Source organism: Mytilus californianus, unplaced genomic scaffold, assembly GCF_021869535.1.
Source record: "Mytilus californianus isolate M0D057914Y unplaced genomic scaffold, xbMytCali1.0.p SCAF_9, whole genome shotgun sequence".
NCBI classification, from domain to species: Eukaryota; Metazoa; Mollusca; class Bivalvia; order Mytilida; family Mytilidae; genus Mytilus; species Mytilus californianus.
Genome location: NW_026262745.1, coordinates 80983272 through 80995505, shown reverse-complemented (window position 1 = coordinate 80995505; position 12234 = coordinate 80983272). Strand labels below are relative to the sequence as shown.

General features: G+C 32.1%; 1 protein-coding gene across 2 annotated transcripts in view; it reads right to left on the bottom strand.

Moving 5' to 3' along the window:
* The window catches only part of LOC127716465 (protein furry homolog), a 631222-nt gene extending 628359 nt beyond the window's left edge, over positions 1-2863 (bottom strand). For both annotated transcript variants that reach the window (XM_052222678.1, XM_052222679.1), the window contains exon 1: positions 2737-2863. The gene's annotated coding sequence lies outside the window, so the exon portion shown is untranslated. The remainder of the gene's footprint in view (positions 1-2736) is intronic.
* Positions 2864-12234: the final 9371 nt, after the last annotated feature.

The window sequence follows — 12234 nt, the reverse complement described above, 5'->3', positions numbered from 1 at the left end:
ATAAAAATTGAAAGGGAGTTCATGTCAATAGATATAAACAATACACCATAATTTCTTGCAAGTTGGTGAAAGCATTCTTGACTAATTGTCCGAAAACTGGAAAATCCCCCTTTTTTTAATGAATAAAACCCCATAACTCTGAAACGTAAAATATAAATTTTATAAAAAACGAAAGGGAGCTCACGTCAATAGATATAGACAATTCACCAAAGTTTCTTGCAAATTGGTTTAAGCGTTTTTGAGTTAATGTCCGACATGTTGACGACGGACAGACAGACGGACGGACGGACAGCGGTATACCATAATACATCCCGTAAAAAGGCGTATAAAAAGGGCATGCTAAATTACTTTAGATAAAACACTAAGTTAACTCTGTAATTTGGTGTCAAATAAGAAAATTCCTCAGGAAGATAATATCAAAAAGGATTTCCTCCCCTTTTTCTATGTCTATAAAAATATCAAAATAAATATCATCTTTTGATATTAGAGGGATTTCAATATATCCTGTATATAGGGTAACACGAATGACTGAATAACACCGTTATTATCCAAATAACACTTGTAATGACCGAATAACACTTGAAATTTTAATATTAGCACGTATTTGTGACATTTAAACATTGATTATTAAATAATATTATATTATATGTGTATTTTATAACTTAATAAACTGCTTCGCTGAGCGCAGCTAGATACGCCCGCAGAGGTCCAACCCTGAACAGTTGGGGCAAAAATGGACACAATATTCAAGCTTGATTCAGGTCTGAATTTGGATTGTAATTAAATATGACATATTATAGGTTTCTGAATAAATGTAGTCAAAGATCTTGAAATTGGTTATATGAATTGAATTTATATTCAATTAAAGATTTCTTGCTGTTGTGCAATACTTAGTAAATCTGTTGTCAGACTATAAACAAATAAAGTTCAATTAATTCTCAATGTTATATTAGAAATTTATGAAAATAAAAAGGGAGCTTACATCAATAGATATAAACAGTTCACCAAAGTTTCATGAGAATTGGTGACAGCATTTTTTGAGTTATTGTCCGAAAACTGGAAAATCACCCCTTTTTATTGAATAAAACCCCATAACTCAGAAATGTAAAATGTAAAATTTATAAAATTCTAAAGGGAGCTTACATCAATACATACAAACAATTCACCAAAGTTTCATAAGAATTGCTGAAAGCATTTTTGAGTTTTTGTCCGAAAACTGGAAAATCCACCCTTTTCTTATGAAAAAAAACCTGTAACTCAGAAACGTAAAATCTAAAATTTATAAAAATTGAAAGGGAGTTCATGTCAATAGATATAAACAATTCACCATAATTTCTTGCAAGTTGGTGAAAGCATTCTTGACTAATTGTCCGAAAACTGGAAAATCCCCCTTTTTTTAATGAATAAAACCCCATAACTCGGAAACCTAAAATCTAAATTTTATAAAAAACGAAAGGGAGCTCACGTCATTAGATATAAACAATTCAATAAAGTTTTATGCAAATTGGTTAAAGCATTTTTGAGTTAATGTCCGACATGTTGACGACGGACGGACGGACAGAGGTATACCATAATACGTCCCGTAAACGGGCGTATAAAAATTATTTACAGAAAGCATATATTGAGTAAATCGTTAAGAAAACTAATAGGTGATTGGAGTAATTGCATGGCTTTGATGTACTTGTTAACTTTTCAAAACCTTACTGAAAAACAATTATTGGACAATACTCAGTACATTATTAAATACTTTATTTTCATAGCATTTCCCTTTGAATGCATATGCAATCATTCTTTTAATTCTTCCCATTGTGTTTTCCTTGGTCACCATGTTGGATGTACACACTATATTTATAATGATCTTTTTGAACTTACCTGCTTTCTGTAAATCATTTTTAAGTTATAAAATACACTTATAATATGATATTATTTAATAATCAATGTTTAAATGTCACCAATATGTGCTAATATTAAAATTTCAAGTGTTATTTGGTCATTACAAGTGTTATTTGGATAATAACAGTGTTATTTGGTCATTCGAGGTACCGCTGTATATATGCATTGTAATATCTGCATGCTCTTTGTTTTTATCAAATCAAATATTTTATTGGATAAATAAAATTAAGAATGGAAATGGGGAATGTGTCAAAGAGACAACAACCCGACCAAAGAGCGGAAAACAGCCGAAGGCCACCAATGGGTCTAGCACACATGATAAATATGACATTGTGTAATCCAAGTGTACAACATACTTGACATATCGTCCTGAGAATCTTAAAGTGTTATAGGTCCAGTTTTGATAAAAATGGAGATAGCTATAGTGTAAATAAAACAGAATGCATAACCAGAGATATGATATATCATATATATATAACCAGTGGCGGATCCAGAACTTTTTGTAAGGGGGGCCCGTTGACTGACCTAAGGGGGGGCCCGCTCCAGTCACGCTTCAGTGATTCCCTATATAATCAACCAAATTTTTCCCCCAGGGCCCCCCCCCCCCCCCCTGGATCCGCCTATGATAACTACAAGTTAGTTTTGATTATGTTATTTATGTTCTGTAAAAAGCTCTCAAGAGTTTATGTTTGTAATGTTATATGTGACCCGAATCAAAATAAAACTTTCGTATTCGTATATCGCAAATCGGAGGATATTTCGGCATATTCAACTGTTCAAAGAAAATTTGTAAAATCACTAAGTGTATGCTCTTATGAAATATCTATTCCCATGGACACTTACACTTTCTGATTGGAATACAAAAATACATATCTTCATGTATCCCACTAAATTATATTGTTAAAATTTGGAACTTATAACACTTAATCAAATCTGAAACTAAATCTTATAGCTTTACACAGGGTCTCACTAATTAGCGACAAGAAGCGTCAAGAAGCGACAAGAAACGTCAAGAAGCGACAAGAAGAATAAATTTAGCGACAAGAAGACTCGATTTAGCGACAAGAAAACTTTAAAAAAAATATTATTAGAACAAATATATTAAAAAAAAATGCATTGACAGCAATAAAGAGATTTCATTTTTTTTTATTATATTGATAGATGAAGAAATTAATGAGTCAAGATAACATTTGGAGGTTTGCCTGTGATCTGAACAATTTCTTTCAAAGAATTAATATTGATGACAGCTTGCATATATCATCAGCAATATTTTGTTTGTTTAATAGGATAGGTACCTATGTATTCTGCTATTGCTTTATTCATGGTTTCAAGAGAATGAATGGCCAGGCATTTTTTTTCGAACCAGCTGATTATTTTCTTGTAAGAATTACTTCTTTTCATAGAAGCATAATGACGCTTAAGGATGAACAAATTGGTTGGAGTAACGGACGTGTGTCCCTTATTGTATTGCTACAATAACATTCAATTAACACCTATAACTTTGTACACGCGTCAGACTATGACAACTACACGCGCCAGAATATACAATAATTGTAAATAGTGAGCAACTGTTTAACACTCAACATTGTCTATAATTACCTTTAATCTTCAATCAACTTTAAACTATGCATAAACATCATACATATCGTTTGATAAGTCAATACCCAAATAAAATATTCACGTTTTAGTAACATTATCTTTTCTGGACACTGATTCACGTATAATGCATTTTGCATGCAGTCAGTTTATTATATTTTAGACAAAGAGAGTGTTAAAAAATTTATAAAATGAATATATTATTGTTCTAAAACACAAGAACATGTAAAAATTAATATCATACTATGACAGGAAAATTTCTATATTTATCAATATCTATCAATATATTTAAAAAAAAAATGAAAATCACTTTACTTTCCGTATATTAAAATAAAAATGTCAATGCATATTTTTTTAATATATTTATTTTAATAATATTTTTATTAAGTTTTCTTGTCGCTAAATAGTTTTCTTGTCGCTAAATAGTCTTCTTGTCGCTTCTTGTCGCTAAATTTATTCTTCTTGTCGCTTCTTGACGCTTCTTGTCGCTTTTTGTCGCTAACATTCTTCTTGTCGCTAATTAGTGAGACCGCTTCAACAGTACCCATCAGCGTGTGTGAAAACAGAACCTATGTCAATTAAGAGCCGGAAGTGAAAATAGAACCATATGTTACACATGCGTTATAGCCTACTAATAGACATATATATCTACCCAAAAGATGATGTGAACTGTCACGATACAGGATTTATTATCAAATTAAGTAGCTGAATAAACACACTTTCTACACAATTATCAATGGACATCATTAAACTGCTGAACTGATAATAAAAAAATGCATGAATTAAATGGCAACATTAAAATATCTTTCTCTGTTAAAGACACATAAATTTATGTTTTGTTTGGCACTGATGAATGAGAGTCTGGATGGGGTTTACAGAAAAGAGAATAATGGTAAAAAAAAAGGTGCAGAATAAATAAAGAATAGAGAAAAATTGGCAAAAATGATAATAAAAAAATAGAGAAGAGTATGGTGAACAATTATAAAGAATAAAGAATAATGGGCATGCACAATAAATAACAAATATAGAAAAATGATCTAAAAAATTAAAGAATAAAGATATAAAGGAACCCCTATCCAGACCCTCATGAATATTTGGTTCCAGTTCTATCGTAATTATTTACAAACGCTTGTTGCCCTTAATTTTGAAGATACAATTGTACCAAAAAAAAAGAAATTTATTGAAAGCTTAGGTATTGGGTTGATGAACGCTTCACTGTACCAGTAAAGTAAAAAAAAATGTGTATTTATTTTATATCTGGGACTAATTGATACATTTATCTATTAGTCCCAGTTTTATACATATTAAATTAGTCTTATTCAATATTAGAATGTAATATGTGTTTTCAAAGATATCAGACAGAACGATCATGACACAATGTCTATAATTACTACATTTATGAGTATTTCTAAAATATTAAAATACGATTACTATTACACAAGCATTTTCTCCCCCGTGAAAATTACTTTGATTGAAATAACTTAAGTTCATTGACCAGAAACTATTTATGAGTAAAACAGAGGTTGGAATTTAAAGAGAAAGATTAATTTGACGTAGTTTATTTATGTAGGCATGTAAATGATTAAAAATCTTTAAATGACAAAAAAAATTAATATGATTATCTACTAAATGTCTACATTATTAAAGCGTCAAAACGAAAGCGATTTTTTACTTCGTTCTGTTTAGTGGACGACTATTTGATTTTCGGGGGAGGGGTGGGGGGAGGAAATCCGCTAAAAAAATATGCATGCGTAGCCATGAACAGATGTAAATAAATAGCCAATCCACAAAAACCCAGAATATCAAATGCCCGTCCCCTTAAGTAAAATAAGGATGAAGCCATGTAAGAGGGTATGGATGGGGGATCCTTAATTTCTGTCTTCTTTAAATTTTTAGGGCATTTTTCTTTATCTGTAAAAATAACGCTTAAATAATTTTACAATTAAAATTTTCTATAATTGGAGAATTTCTTTATTCTGTACATCGTTCATTTCTCTAATCAGTAAAGTATTACACAATTCTTTTATTTTCCAGTTATTCTCTATTCTTTATATTTTCTGCTCATTTTTCTCTATTCATTATACGTGTTATATGTTTTTGCCATATTTCTCTATGAATACCCCATCCAGACCCTCATGTTATTGTAACGTAAATCTCTGTAATTTATTGTTATACTTACACTGTATATTTCCCCTCTGATTTTTCAAAATCTTCCTTCCCTTCGAAAAAGACTGAACAACGATACACCTATGTCTATATATATATATATATATAAGGTGTATATATGAACCAAGTCTGTATATGGAATATATATAACGTGTTAATCCAGAACCAAGTCTGTATATGGTATATATATATAACGTGTCAATCCAGAACCAAACATGTAATTCCAGAACCAACACCTTGTCAATCCAGAACCAAGTCTGTATATGGTATAAATATAACGTGTCAATCCAGAACCAAACATGAAAAACTAGAAACAACACCATGTTAATTCAGAACCAAATGATTTAATCTGTTTATGGTATAGATATAACGTAAGCATCCAGAACCAAACATGTAAATCTAGAACCAACACCTTGTCAATCTAGAACCAAGTCTGTATATGATATAAATACAACGTGTTAATTCAGAACCAAACATATAAATCCAGAACCAAGTCTGTATATGGTATAAATACAACGTGTTAATTCAGAACCAAACATATAAATCCAGAACCAAACAAGTAAATTTAGAACCAACGCCTTGTCAATCCAGAATCAAGTCTGTACATGGTATAAATATAACTTGTTAATCCAGAACCAAACATGTAAATCTAGAACCAACACCTTGTCAATCCAGAACCAAGTCTGTATATGGTATATATATATAACGTGTTAATCCAGAACCAAACATGTAAATCTAGAACCAACACCTTGTCAATCCAGAACCAAGTCTGTATATGGTATATATATATAACGTGTTAATCCAGAACCAAGTCTGTATATGGTATATATATAACGTGTCAATCCAGAACCAAGTCTGTATATGGTATGAATATAACGTGTTAATTCAGAACCAAACATGTAAATCCAGAACCAACACCTTGTCAATCCAGAACCAAGTCTGTATATGGTATAAATATAACGTGTTAATTCAGAACCAAACATGTAAATCCAGAACCAACACCTTGTCAATCCAGAACCAAGTCTGTATATGGTATAAATATAACGTGTTAATTCAGAACCAAACTTGTAAATCCAGAACCAACACCTTGTCAATCCAGAACCAAACATGTAAATCTAGAACCAACGCCTAGGGGGGGAGGGGGGAGGAGGGGGGATGGGTATACTGAGGAAATGGGTCACATGAAATCCGATGATTGCTTAATTTACAGGAACAACTGAGTTCACACCCGGTTTTATATGAAATTCCCGTAGCTTTTGTGTAATGTTTTGTATTCCATTTTTCACCGTACAGAGTCTGTCATCTTTTTATGCCCCCTCAACTGAAAGTTCGGGGCATATTGTTTTACCCCTGTCCGTCCGTCCGTCCTTCCGTCTGTCCGTCCGTCCTTCTGTCCGTTCGTCCTTCTGTCCGTCCGTCCGCCCCATTATGGGTATATAGCTATTCCAAAAAAACTCCTCATACAATTTGAATACTAGGAAGTTTTCATTTTGCTGGCTGTTTGTACATATATTGAAGGTGTGCATGTGGTCAGGGTTTTGATTTTTATTGATATTTGCTCTTTTGGGAGATAGTTGAAATTTGTCATTTTTAGAGTTTATACTTGCATAAGAGGTGCATAGCTATTCCAGATAACTCGTCCTACAGTTTGAATGCTATATAGGAGGTTTTCACTTTGCTGGCTGTTTGTACTTATATTGAAGGTGTGCATGTAGTCAGGGTTTTAATTTTTATTAATATTTACTCTTGTGGGAGATAATTTAACATTGTCATTTTTTTTTTTTGCATAAGAGGTGCATAGGGTTTTCGGATAATTCCTCCTACAACGAACCATAGACCTATGTGCTCCCATGCTCAACTTTGTGTATTTTAAAAAAACATTTTGCATCTGCGGGGGCATCATTTGTGTCTCCCAGGCACAAGAATATCTCAAAGAAAGTCCTACATTGACTTTGTTATAATACAGTTACTTCAGATTGGAGTGCGGGGGCATCACTTTGTCTAGTTATTATAGTTAACTTGTGTTGCCTTGATATAAAGCAAAACATTATAATTTAAATGACAATGAATTTACATCAATAGTTTAAGAACATGGTTAGTTTAAGAAGATGTTCAAGACAATGTTCAAGTTCTACGTTTCGTTCTCAGACCTTTTTCATAGACTTTTAACTAGAAAAACATCTTGCTTCACTTTTGTTGTTTTTGTAATAATTCGGTTTACAATCTTTTCTCGGGGTGACAATCTGCTCTATCACCCTCTCAGCTATGCGCTATTTATAAAACAACACACTACGAAGAATATCCCCTGATAGAACGCATAGAAGTGAGAGAATATTTCAAAAGAGACTTATCTTTAAAATGTTTACATTTAGAGAGATAATTTACAGCCACAGATTAAGCGTTCTCATATATATAGTGTTCCTGCAACTAAATTTCTGGAGAAAATCATCATTTGTTTCAGAAGGGAAGTGAAAAATATAGTTTGTCTTTCTTTAAAAAATTGATATAAAAGCAACATTTGATTTGAAAAAAAAATTGTTGATTTCTGTAGGCTCTATATCATAGAATAATGATAGTTTTTTTTTATTAAGACCGGCAAAATGATTGTCCAGGAACGTAAAAAAGCGGGTTCAAAATGTATTCGTAAATAAAGTTGTTTGCTGAATACTATCGCTTAAACAACCATCAAGCGTTTAGTAAATGATAATTCTATTTAACTTTTTTATGGAAGCCCATTCAAGATCTCCCAAATTATATATTTGAATTCGAAATCACGAATTTCCGAAATTAAGTTCGTTATCACAATTTTTGTAATTCATGATTACGGATTAAAATAGTAATAACAAATTACAAAATATTGTGATAACGAATTTAATCCGTTATTACGAATTACAAAAACTGTTATATCCAATTCCATAAATTCGTGATTACGAATTAATCTGTGATATCGAATTCTACAATTCATGATAACGATTTTAATTCGTGATATCGAAATCAAATTATATATTTGTGAGGTCCTAAATGGGCTTCAGTAGTACGGACTTTTTAGTCAGTAACATCAGACGTCAATGAAGAAAATAATACTCCTCTAACTTTAGACTGTGAATCGTCGAATTTTAGATGTGATCCCTATGGTCATGTTATTACGGGGAACCTCAATATCGTTCAAGACCGAGAGGTTAAAAACTTTTTGAAAAGGGGACCAAAATATCGTCCTCCATCTAAAATTGATTGGAAACAGTGTCGTCATGCCAGAATAGAGGCTCTTTCGTCGTATTGTAAAAGTTGGTGTAAACGAAAAAAACCTGATAAAAAATCTCTTGATTCTTATTTAAATAAATGCATGAATGTTGTGGATATTCGAATATTATATTTTGAAAATAATTCAGAAATAAATAAAAAGAGTACATGATACGCCTATTTCTAGAATAAGAAACAAACTTCAAGCACTTTCAAAGCGGTTTTTGTTCGTACCGGCCGACAAAGCAGCCAACAATGTGGTAGTAGTATGCCGTTAATACTACACGGATGTTTTTAAGAATGAGATTTTAAATTCTTCTACATTTAAGTCCGTGCGCTCTACATTAAATCATATAGTAAACAAACATATCATAACCAAATCACAGCTTAAGGCCTCTTCTGAACATTTGAAGGTCCCTAATATGGTTACTTAAACTACACACACAAAAAAACCCAGTAAAATATCGTTTCATCTCGGCCTCTAGTAAGTGTTGTACAACTAATCTTTCAGTGCTTTAAACTAGTTCCTTAACTACTATCAAAGAACTTATCATTAACTTTTGCAATAAAATATATGAAAATAGTGGAATTAACTATTTTTGGAGCGTAAAAGATTCTATGGGTGTTTTAGATAAATTACGTGCTTTTGGTGGTCCTTTTGATTCTGTTGACAGTTTTGACTTTTCAACTCTTTACACTACACTTCAACACAATCTTATCAAACAAAAGTTTTCCTATTTAAGTAACTGGTCGTTTGGTAAATCTGAATGCAAATATATTTGCTGCAACTCATTTAATGCCTTCTTCTCTAATGAGAAAGGTGAATATGCTAGATTTACTTACTTTAGGTGTGATGAGATGATTGAAGCTGTTAATTTTCTCCTTGATAATATTTATGTATGTTTCGGCAATAAAGTTTATTGACAGGTTGTAGGTATTCCTATAGGCACCAATTGCACCCCTTTAATAGCAGACTTGTTCTTGTACCGCTATGAATCACAGTTTATGACCAAACTCAAAAAAGAAACGTCTAAATTGCATTTAATTGATAAATTCAACAACACTTACCGTTATCTTGATGATATTTTTTCGTTTAATAAGCAAGAACTTTCCAAATACACTGCCGAAATTTACTCTAAATAAATCAAATATAAATGGTAATAACTGTTCTTTCCTAGATTGAGATAGTTCAGTTTCACACGGGAAATTCTACACAAAAATTTACGACAAAAGGGACGATTTTTGTTCCCTATTATAAATTTTCCTTTTTTAGACTGTGATGTTCCTTTGGCACCATCTTACGGTGTTTATATATCACAACTCGTTCGCTATGCCCGTGTCTGTTGTGATGTTTTGGATTTCAATAAACGTAATCTATGTATTACTGGTAAATTATTAAGTCAGGGAATTTCGTTACCACAAATTACTTAAAACCTTTACTAAATTCTTCCATAGATATAAAGTTGTGGTTTTGAAGTTTGGTTGTACCTGTAGAAAACTTATTTCAAACGGGATAGCACATCCTAATTTTTACGACGATATTGTTTACCAAGCCCGGAAATTTAGAAATGATCCGGGCAAACTTATCGATCCTTTAAATAAACTTATTCTAAAAGGTTACCAATTCAACACTGTAATTAGATCTTTGAATATTGTTTTTATTGGTATTAATATTGATTTTGTTATCAGTTAATTAAAATCGAACTAAATATTATCTTTATATACATATGCATATTCATGGCACTACAATCTGTCGATACCTGTATCTTGGCATTGCACAAGGTCATATTTTTCTCTGACTGTTTATGATGTCTTTATACTAAATCCATTGGACGTTGGATGTGTACTGGTTGATATTTTAGTCTTAGATGCATGATTTTTTTTATATTATTTTATTAGTTGTTATTGGCTTTGAACTAGCTTTCAGTATCTGAGAGTACTCTCAGATCTGTACTTAGTGTCTTTTTGTTGTGGGGATGTATAAGTACCCTGCCACATCCACTCTGTTTTTTTTTTGTTACTTGTTTTTGCTTTGTATCTTTTTGATGAGTTAAGCCCTTTTCAACTGATGTTTATAGTTTGTTCATATGTTGTACTGTTACTCCACTGTCCAAGGTTAGGGGGAGGGTTGGGCGCCCGCTAACGTGTTTAACCCCGCCACATTCTATATGTGCCTGTCCCAAGTCAGGAGCCTGTAGTTGCCGTTTGTTGCTGTATATCATATTTGTTTTTCGTTCATTATTTTGTACATAAATCAGGCCGATAGTTTTCTCTTTGGATAGTTTTACATTTGTCATTTCGGGGCCTTTTCTAGCTGACTATGCGGTATGTGCTTTGCTCATTGTTGAAGGCTGTACGTTGACCTATAGTTGTTAATTTCTGTGTCATTTGGTCTCTTGTGGAGAGTTGTTTTATTGGCAATCATACCACATCTTCTTATTTTTATATTTTAAAGTATCTCACAAAGCACCCGCTTTCATAACAATGGTTGTAAAGAAATAGACTGGAGTAAAAGTAAAACTTGTTAAAACTTATAAACTGCAGTTATTTTTTTATCCCGAAACAAATATTTTCGTAAAAATAATTTAAAATTTACAAAAGTGCCCGATTCCGCAACGTTTACGGATAGTCATGACGTCCCGTAAATATTCTCAGGTATTACCGGACATATTCCGCAACGTTTACGGATGCGAAATTTCCGCAGCTTTTGTGAATACAAAATTTTCAATTCCGCAACCATTCCGCAACGTTTACGGGTGCGGTAACTTTACGGATGCTTTGTGAATAAGTTTTCCTCTGTTAGTTATTATGACATAAAACACATAACCATCAGAGGCAATTTTTAATTCTGATGGGTTAATGTGGGAGCTAATACAGCAACATTCGCATTGGTGGCACATAGTTCCATTTGAAGCCATTTGAAATCACTCTATTTCTTGTATGAAATAATTTGGCCAATTTTTGGTCATTATTTTTCATCAAAATAGTACAATTTTTATGGAAAGGAACAATTAAACAACCACAGGGTATATATATACGAAAACGTTGGACAAAGCGCCGCGAATGCAGCCTTAGATGGGCGGATATACTGACGGCATGGTATATATATATATATATCCAGTCTGCTAAGTAAAGTATGTTAAGTTTTGCAATACAAATGCTGTTTTCTGTTATTATTTATAAATGGGACGTCGCAGAAGGTTATAGTTTTTTTTCACATTTGCAAAAATGTTTAAAAACGTCAATGTCTTAAACTGACTTTACAAACAAAAAGATAGGAATTACAATGTATAACCATTACATACTAAAGTTTAAATTCTTGTTATTTCACTTTCAGTT